This window comes from Marmota monax, unplaced genomic scaffold (assembly GCF_021218885.2).
Source record: "Marmota monax isolate L192 unplaced genomic scaffold, Marmota_monax_Labrador192_F-V1.1 WCK01_AAM20220418_F8-fsc00010, whole genome shotgun sequence".
NCBI lineage: Eukaryota > Metazoa > Chordata > Mammalia > Rodentia > Sciuridae > Marmota > Marmota monax.
In genome coordinates, this window is record NW_026692321.1 from 5,855,326 (window position 1) to 5,863,923 (window position 8,598).

The following is an 8,598-nucleotide window of genomic DNA, read 5'->3' on the forward strand; positions in this document are numbered from 1 at the left end:
CCTCCGGTCAGCCCCGGGAAACTCACGCTGTTCAGGGCTTGGCAGGAGGCTCCTCCCAGGGCTGCGCTGGGAGAGTGGGTTTTCTAGAGGGTTGGAGTCAGCCTTCGGTCAGTGCCACCCAGTGACCCTATACCTTACACCATTCTGGGCTTCCTCGCTGACCACTGACAGTGGAGCAGACAGCAGGGCCCAGGGGGTGTGGAGGCCCCAGGAGCAGCTCCCGAAGTCATCCACGCTGCCCGGGAGCCTCGGCTGGGCCTAGGGACACCCACTTCCGGAAGCAGAAGATGTGGAGGAGAGAGAATCTCAGAACCGGGGGAATCACTGACAGCTCGAGTCTTCAGTTAGGTGGGCGGCAAGGAAGGAGGGGACAGAGGCAGGCGGCACAGGCAGGGCCAGGGCCTCCACACCAGGAGGCTAAAGGGAGGAGCTGGGGAAAGTCGAGAGCAGACCCCACCCTGATCCTACTGGGGACTCCCAGAGAAGGCCACCTGCTCTGGAGAGCAGTCCCCCACCCTGATCCTACTGGGGACTCCCAGAGAAGGTCTCCTGCTCTGCTGTCCACCCCAACCCAGGGAACCCTATCCCACAATCCTGGGACCCCACCCCACCCCCTCCTGGGCCAAAATAGTCAGAAAAGTGGGGGCTCTGTGACCCCTGCTTGGCCTCACAGGACACAGAGGGGACCCCTGGGTTTAGTGATAGTCGGGGTCAATTGAAAGCCTGGCTTGGGGAGTTAGAATAAGCCACTTCAGTGAAGGTGAAGTGACCCCAAAGCCAAGACCAGTGGACATCCAGTCAGACCCCAAGGCACCTGCAGGGCCCCAGGAATCTACCAGGGAGGGTGGCTGAGCTCCACCGACTGCAGACACGAATTCTGCCACAAACCCAGGTGCAGGATGAGATGGACCTTGGCCCCTAGCAGCCTGGACCACCCAGGGGAGGCCAGCCTCACACCTGGAGGCCAGCCACTCCCCCCAGAGGGGGCAGGGAGAGGAGGGGGGCAGGGAGAGGAGGTCTTGATGCCAACCGTGTGTAGCATGGCACTGAAGCAACCTCAGGAGGAACAGAGGCCTCCTCCCACTTGCCATCGGGCGCGACGTGGAAGTCGGTGGCCTCAAGCCACTCACAGAGGCTCCACGGAAGTTGAAGAATGAAGGAAGGCCAGAGAAGGTTCTCTCTAAAGCTCTCGGCTCTGCTCCTCCCTAGAAGCAAGGCTGCGGGGCAGAGTCCTGGGACCTGTCTGTGAGACAGACGCTGAAGGAACCTGGGCAAAGGGGGGGCCACCGCACACCTGTCCTGCACCCTCGTGGGGACCCGAGTGGCCTGCTGTCCCCCAGGCTGTTGGCCCTGTGCTGAGCTGTGTGGAGGGGACTAGTGCTGCCACTGGTGAGGACAGAGGCCTCTGCCTCCCCACTGTGTGCAAGAAGAGTCCTGCCACGGCCCAGAGGCACAGGGAGGAGACTGGTGAGCAGTCAGTCACGGGCCCTGGAGACCAGCCCTGCCAGAGGTGAGCGCAGCCGCACTAGCAGCCTCTTGCCCTCCTGAGTACAGCGACCAGTGCCTGAGGCCAGGCAGCCCTGGGGAGGGCAGGAGCAGGCAGCCCGTTAGGGGTTCCCAGGAGGAGACTCCGGTGTCCCAACTCAAGGAGGGATCAGGCGTATCCACAGCCTGGGGAGGGCAGCTGGGGCAGGGGGCAACTCACTCACTGCACCTGTCACCCACTGCTTGACTTAGAAATTGGAGTTCCAGCGGATGCCCCCATGGGGTCCTATGATGACCCCGTAGTCATCAATGGCCAGGCTCTCAATTCAGTGAAGACCTCGTCCCTTCCGGCATACCAATCTGATTCCTGGGTCTAATCTACCGCATTTAAAGAAACCAAGAATAAAACGAATGTGCACTGATGAGCTTGAGGTGCCTGGTTCAGAGAGTGCACATGAGACGACCCCATCTGCCATCCCAAACTCACGGCAAGTCCACTGCTCTTGAAAACAGTCACCAGCTGCACAGAGATAGCCCCAGTGCTGACCTCTGCAGAGCCCCCTCCACATTCACAAGTTCTGGGTTAGGACGTGAATATGTCTTCTTGGGGGGATATAATTTGACCCATAATACTGTCCCTTCCCAGGGCAGCCTACACCCAATGAGGCCGACACAGGTGTGAAGGCTGGAGCATGTCATTGGAGGGGCTGTCCAGTCCTGGAAGGACAGGGCTCTCCACCCTATCCACTGGCTTTCCCGCTCACCTCCAGCAGAAGAGCTCTCCACCCACCACCAAACGACTCCCAACATGACTCTGTCTCCAAGTGACTTCCCTGGGGACCAAGGCTGCATCATTAACTCACCCTTTGTGGGGACACAGGCCATGCAGGCAGGTCACTGGAAATCTAAGAGCACACACATAAGGCCTCCAGATCAGAGCCTCCCTTCAGCCTCCGGAGTGAGGGCGCACACTCCAGAAAGTTCCAGAAACTACCCTGAGTAGGCACCTGGATTCCGTTCAGAAGCAGACAGAACCGCTCCTGCGGTCACACCCTCCCCGTCAGGTGACGCTCCCGGTCTGCAACCCTGGTCTGGCCAGCCCTTGGCTGGTATCCATTGTCTGTCCATTTCTTCATGCAAGAGCCATTTGTTGGGCCTCTGCTGTGCATCATGCTAGGTGTCAAGGGCACACGGGGGTCGGGTTCCTGCCCTCGAGGAGCCCAAACACAGCCGAGGAGAAAGGCGGGCGAGCAAGTGTCTATGACACAGAGTGACAGGTGTGGGAGAGGAAGCGGGGGCTTCAGGGGGAGTCCAGGGAAAGGGACTCAAACCCAGAGGGAAGGGGGGACAGGAAGGCTCCCCAGAGACCCCGAGGGAAGAGGACACGCAGACACTCCTGGCATCTGGAGTGACAACGCTGTGTGGCTGGGGGGCGCCTCAGTCTGTCTTCTGCTGCTGTGACAGACAGCACAGCCCGGGAAACTCAAATAGAAGTTGGCGGCCACGTTCTGGGAAGGCCCAGACGGAGACTCTGGAGCTGAGCGGTAACAGGGCCCGGGGCCTCGCGAGGCAACAGGAGAAGAGGAAGCCGAGATCCCCCGTAGAACACAGCTCTCACTGTGACCATGGACCCCTCCTGAGGCCAGAGCCCCCACCACCTGGCGCCTCCTGAGGGCCCCCCTCAGCACTGTCAGCTGGGGACTCAGTTCCCAGCACGTGGGGTCTGGGAAACACCGTGGAACCGCAGCAGGTGGAGAGGGCAGAGGCCACGAGGAAGGTCCACGCCCCACACGGAGGCGCTGGGGCTGAGCTCAGTCCATGGCGCAGGGACACTGGGGACAGAGGGCCGAGGAGGCCAAGGCGCTGTGCGGAGAGGGATGAACGTGCCTGGGGACAGAGACCAGGACCAGGGCGCAGCGCTCCCACCGCACAGAACAGCGCGGCTCCGCAGAGGCCTGGCAGCCCTGTGTCCCTCCCAGCCAGTGAAGCCACCACCACAAGCCCAGAAAGGACCGCTGCCTCGAGACACCGGAGCCTCGCGAGCTCCGCAGTCTGCAAACACATCCCCGCGGGCAGCTCTCCCCAGGGACGGAGGCAACGCGCTGCAGATTGTCAGTCACTCGGCGCGGAGTTTGGCATCTGCCTCTCACAGCTGCCCGCATTCCCAGCTAAAATATTAAAAGAAATATTTTTGTGTTACAGTCTCTGCTGTGCCAGAATCTTGCTGTGCATTTGTGACAATTTTATGGGCTCCTCCGAAGGCTGAGGGAGCACTGCAGAGGGGAAGGACAAAGGTGGCGTTCCCAGTTCACAAATCAGCAGCCACACTGCGCTGGGAGGGGCTTCCTGTCCTGGCAACCCATCACCACGGCACCTTCACAGTCAGAAGAGTGGGCAGGAGTGCTCGCTTGCTCTTGGCAGCACAGACACTAAAATTGGAACCATACAGCGAAGATTGCCATGGCCCCTGTGCAAGGGTGACCCGCAAATTCGAGAAGCATTCCATATTTTGAGCAAACCTTTGGAAGGTCATTTCACCATTGTATATTCTAAGAAAATAGACTCAAGTTACACTGGATAGCACCCAATATTGAAATGTAACTTTCATACAAAAAAAAAAAAGTGGGCACGAGTCTCAACACTGACAGAACAGTGGCGATGTCAATGGCTTTGTGGTCCCTGAGCCCATGCAGGATAGAAACCAAACACAGCTAACAAGGGCATGACGACAGAGCCATGGATTGCGCTGATTCATGCAGCAGGGTGGCTACCCACAGGAGGGTGGCGGAAGTCCAGAAGGAAGGGCACACATGTGGGCTCCAGACTGGAAATCAACACAAGCTGTGGGGCAGCCTTTCACGGGACCCACACCATGGTCAAACACGTTGTCATGTGATTTAAAATGTGTCTAAGATCCAGTCAGATCTTCCCCAGACTCTTAACGTGGAAATGCGTCTGAACGAGGGCCCTGGTCCAGGGACTGTGGCCACACTGGCTTGCCTCCCTGATGCCTTCTTGTTTGGCTTGAACCGTGGATGCGACCCGGAGGCCATTCCCCATGAAGTGCGCAGTGCTTTTCTCCTCAGCACCTCCAACTTGAACTTGAAGCCTCTACTCCCACCTTTGCCATTTAGCTTAAGCCCAGATCGAGTTGTGCCTTCTGTGAACCCGATGTTACTGCCTCAGGGAGATCGGTAAGGAGCCCTACTCACCTCCACAGAGCCCCTGCATGAGGACAAATTGGGCCTCCTGCTGACCGTGCCCCTCTGTGTCCAGTCCTGGTTATTTCACATCTTTAAAGCTGGACTCACAGTAACTCAGGGAGAGAAGGTGCCATTTAGCCCAACCCTTCTCCTCGCTTTACATGTGACAAAACTAGACCAGACAGGGCACTTTGCGTATAGCAAAGAGTAAAAATGAGATAAGATACTTTTAAAAGATTGATAACTATGTCAAATGAATAACTAACTTGCACAGGTTACAAAACTTGTTAGAAGCAGCTGTCACTGTCCCTACCCAGGCAGCACTACAATGTCTGATACTTTGGGTGGCTGTGGGATTTGAGTGTCCAGCCTGTGGTCCGTGAAAGGGAGGAGTAAACCACTCCCAGGACCCTCTGCCTCCCCTTTGCTGGTCGGGAGGCTTCTGCTGGAGCCTACTTGCTCCACTGGGAGGGCTTGGTGTTCTGACTAGCTGAACCCTCAGCCTTCGCCAGCTGATCCACTGATACCGCTGCAGCTTTAATCTGCAAATTTCATCACTGGATTTTTCGTATCCCGAGGATTTCAATCTCCTAAGAAAGAGGGGCAAGAACTTCCTGGACACTTTCACTATTTACACTTTCGGAACTGGACGACTCCGGAGCAAGCAAGTGAAGGAACTTGAGCACCTCACAGCAAGGCCAGTGCAGGACCAGGGGGTCCAGGGAACCAGAAAGAGGCCAGTGGTCTGAAGACAGGAAATACCACCCCAAGTTGCAAGCGTGGGAATTCTAGAAGCAAACCAACAAGACTGACCAATTTTAAGCAAAATTCCAGTTGGAATAATATTTAAATGATTAGTGGGGAAATAAAACACTAATTTCTGGGACGAGTCTGGTCACCCCAAGGACTGACCAAATCTCACTGGGACGAGCTATCAGGGTGACAACCTGTCTTCATCTTAGCAATAAAATGGTTCTCATCTTTTCACAATTCTTTGCATAAACAGAAGGAGGAGGAGTGGGAAGGAGGGAGAGGAAGGAGAAGGAAGAAAAGGAGAAGACTCCATAGCTGGCAACTGATGTTCTGGATGTGACAGTAGAGGAGGCTGATGTCACCTGGAAAGCCAGCTCCAAATCATACTGCCCAGTCTAAGTCCCCAAGAATCCTCGGGCCCACGGAGATGCTGGTGGGGCCTGAGAGTAGACCTGGCATTTCAAAAGGCCTGATGGAGCGTGCTTGTGCCCCAGGTTTCAGCTCGGTACAGCAGAAGGGGCCTGGGGCCTGTTCTGTCCCAGATGCATGGGTTGGAGTAGGTCAGAACACCTGTCTGGATGCTTCACTTCTAATAATCTGAAAGTCCTGTTGCCAGAGAACACCTAAAAATGCTGCGTAATAAACCGTGATCCCTGTTAACTGCACAGCTGAGCAGGGGATCAGCGAGACAGCCCAGGGCTGAGCAAGAGGAAGCTGAAACTCAAGCTGCTGCCTGTGGGGACACTTGCCAGGCTCAGGAGCAAAGAAGCTTAGTTTCCTTCCAGCACAAACGAGACACAAGACCTTGGGTCATACAGGGAGAGCCTTAGAAACCAGACTCCCTACACGTGTAGGACCCTCGGGGCTGCTGTGGTTCAGATGAGACTTTTCCCCGGAAGCTTGGTCCCCAGTGTGGCCTTGTTAAGAGCTGGGGAGATCTTGAAGAGGCAGACCATAGCAGGAGGTCACTTGGTCATGGGGACTCTGCCTTCAGACAGATTAAAGGAGTTTGCCCATGGCCTACTTAGTTCTCATGAGAGGGTTGTTGTAAAAGAGTCAGCCAGAGCTGGACATGGTGGTGAGCACCTGTAGGTCCAGCTACCTGGGAGGTTGAGGCAGGAGGATCAGTTGGGCCCAGGATATCAGGACCCACCTGGGAAACATAGCAGCACGCCATCTTAAAAAAAAAAAAAAAAGCAAACCTGACCCTGCCTGGTCTCTGGCTTTCTGTCTTACCATGTGATCGCTCCCTCTCACACACATTGCTACCATGAAGCCATCGACCCTGATGTGATACAGCCAGCTGGGTCCTAACAAGACCTAGCACCCTGATGTTCAGACTTTGAACCTCCAAAATGTTTAAAGCCAAATTAACCGCTTTTATCAATAAAATACCCAGCCTCGAGTATTTAATTATAGCAGTGGAAAACAGACTAATACAGAGGCCATACCCTCGGTGATAGGATTATGTAAGACAAAAAAGTAACAAAAAGAGAAGATAGGGGATGCTTGTTCTCAACTCCTAGGTTCTAAATGATTACGAGAGTCTCCCCAGAGAATCCACATCACACACCCGCCTTTGTTGAGTTTGGAGTTGAATGGACACCAACTATATGGTTTGGGAAACCAAAGACAAGAAATTAGTGGTCTTAGATTCATAGTCTCCCAGGTTCTTGGCAAAAGCAAATGTAAATTCTCTTACAAGCAACATATTCTCAATCCAAGGTATATAGGATTTCTAAGAAAAAGTCTAGTCATGTTGCTGGCATGGTGGCACACACCTGTAATCCCAGTGACTCAGGAGCCTGAGGCAGGAGGATGGTAAGTTTGAGGCCAGCCTCAGCAACTTACAAGACCCTGTCTCAAAATAAAAAATAAAAAGGGTTAGGGATGTAGCCAGGGTTCAATCCCATGTACCAGTGGGGGTGCGGGGTTGGGAGAAGCCAAGTCAATAAAAGATTAGCCTCATTAAGGATTGACACACACCAAATTCCATTTTAAATCCTTTACAGGTACTGTCCCACTTGATCCTCACAACATTCTCTTAATGGTAGGTTTTTGTTTGTTTGTTTGTTTGTTGTTTTGGCTACTGGAAATTTAAGCTAGGGGCACTTTACCACTGAGCTACATCCCCAGCCCTTTTTGTGTTTTGTTTTGAAACAGGGTCTCACTAAGTTGCTTAGCGTGTCTCTCAGTTGCTGAGGCTGGCTTTAAACTTGCAATCCTCCTGTCTCAGCCTCCCAAGCTGCTGGGATTATAGACATGTGCACCATACCCCATAATGATAGGTATTCTTATTCTCATTATTATTGTTGTTAGTATCATTCCTATCCCTGGATTCAGAATGGGAAAGAATGAAGACATGAAGAGAAAAAGAAACTTCCTCAAGAATACACAGCAAACGAAAAGAGGTGAGTTTCAGACCCAGGAAGTCTGGTCCCAGTCTGCTCTCTGAACCCCTAACCTGTGCTGCCTCTCCACCCAGTGCTCCCCAGAGGATCCATCATGGGCTCGAGAACCAGGCACCAGCCAGCAGGGTTTCCAGGGAGTGGAAGGAGTGGGTGCAGCATACAAATTAAGTTTTAAAACATTTAAAATACATTTAAAACATTTAAAATTCAAAACACAAACAAACAAAACACAGAAGAAAAAGAATAAATAAGAAACAAAATCAAAAATTTTTTGGAGGAAGAAATATGACTAAAAATAAAAATTCAATGGATGAGTAAAGCAGAAATGAGCTGGTGGGGTGGGGAGAGTGGGCTGGAGGTGCAGCCAAAGATGTGCAGGGCGAGCCACAGACAGCGACTGGGGGGCGATGGGAAGGTGAGAGGCAGCGGCTAGGATCAGAGGGACCAGCTCACATGCATCTGGCAGGTTCTGCACAAAATAAGAAAATGCAGAAAGCAAAGGAGAATCCACCTGCCAAGGGCCAGGGAGAGTCCTGAGACTCAAGATGCGGTCAAAAGCAAGATCCCAAAGCTGGAGGGACACTGTGGACAGCAACAGGGAGGGGACTTCCCCTTGGTGTGAGGCAGGCAGATGATGTACAGCGGCATCAGCCAGAACATGACGTGATATTGGTTTCAAAACTCTAAATAAAAATCATCGTCAAAGTAGGACTGTACAGGGGCTGGGGATGTGGCTCAAGCGGTAG

At 53.7% G+C, this 8,598-nt stretch overlaps 1 non-coding gene across 1 annotated transcript; it reads left to right on the plus strand.

Moving 5' to 3' along the window:
* The first annotated feature begins 3,893 nt into the window (after positions 1-3,893).
* Positions 3,894-3,997, plus strand: LOC124090873 (U6 spliceosomal RNA). Its single transcript, XR_006851259.1, has one exon. It is a non-coding gene; the product is annotated as a U6 spliceosomal RNA (small nuclear RNA).
* Positions 3,998-8,598: the final 4,601 nt, after the last annotated feature.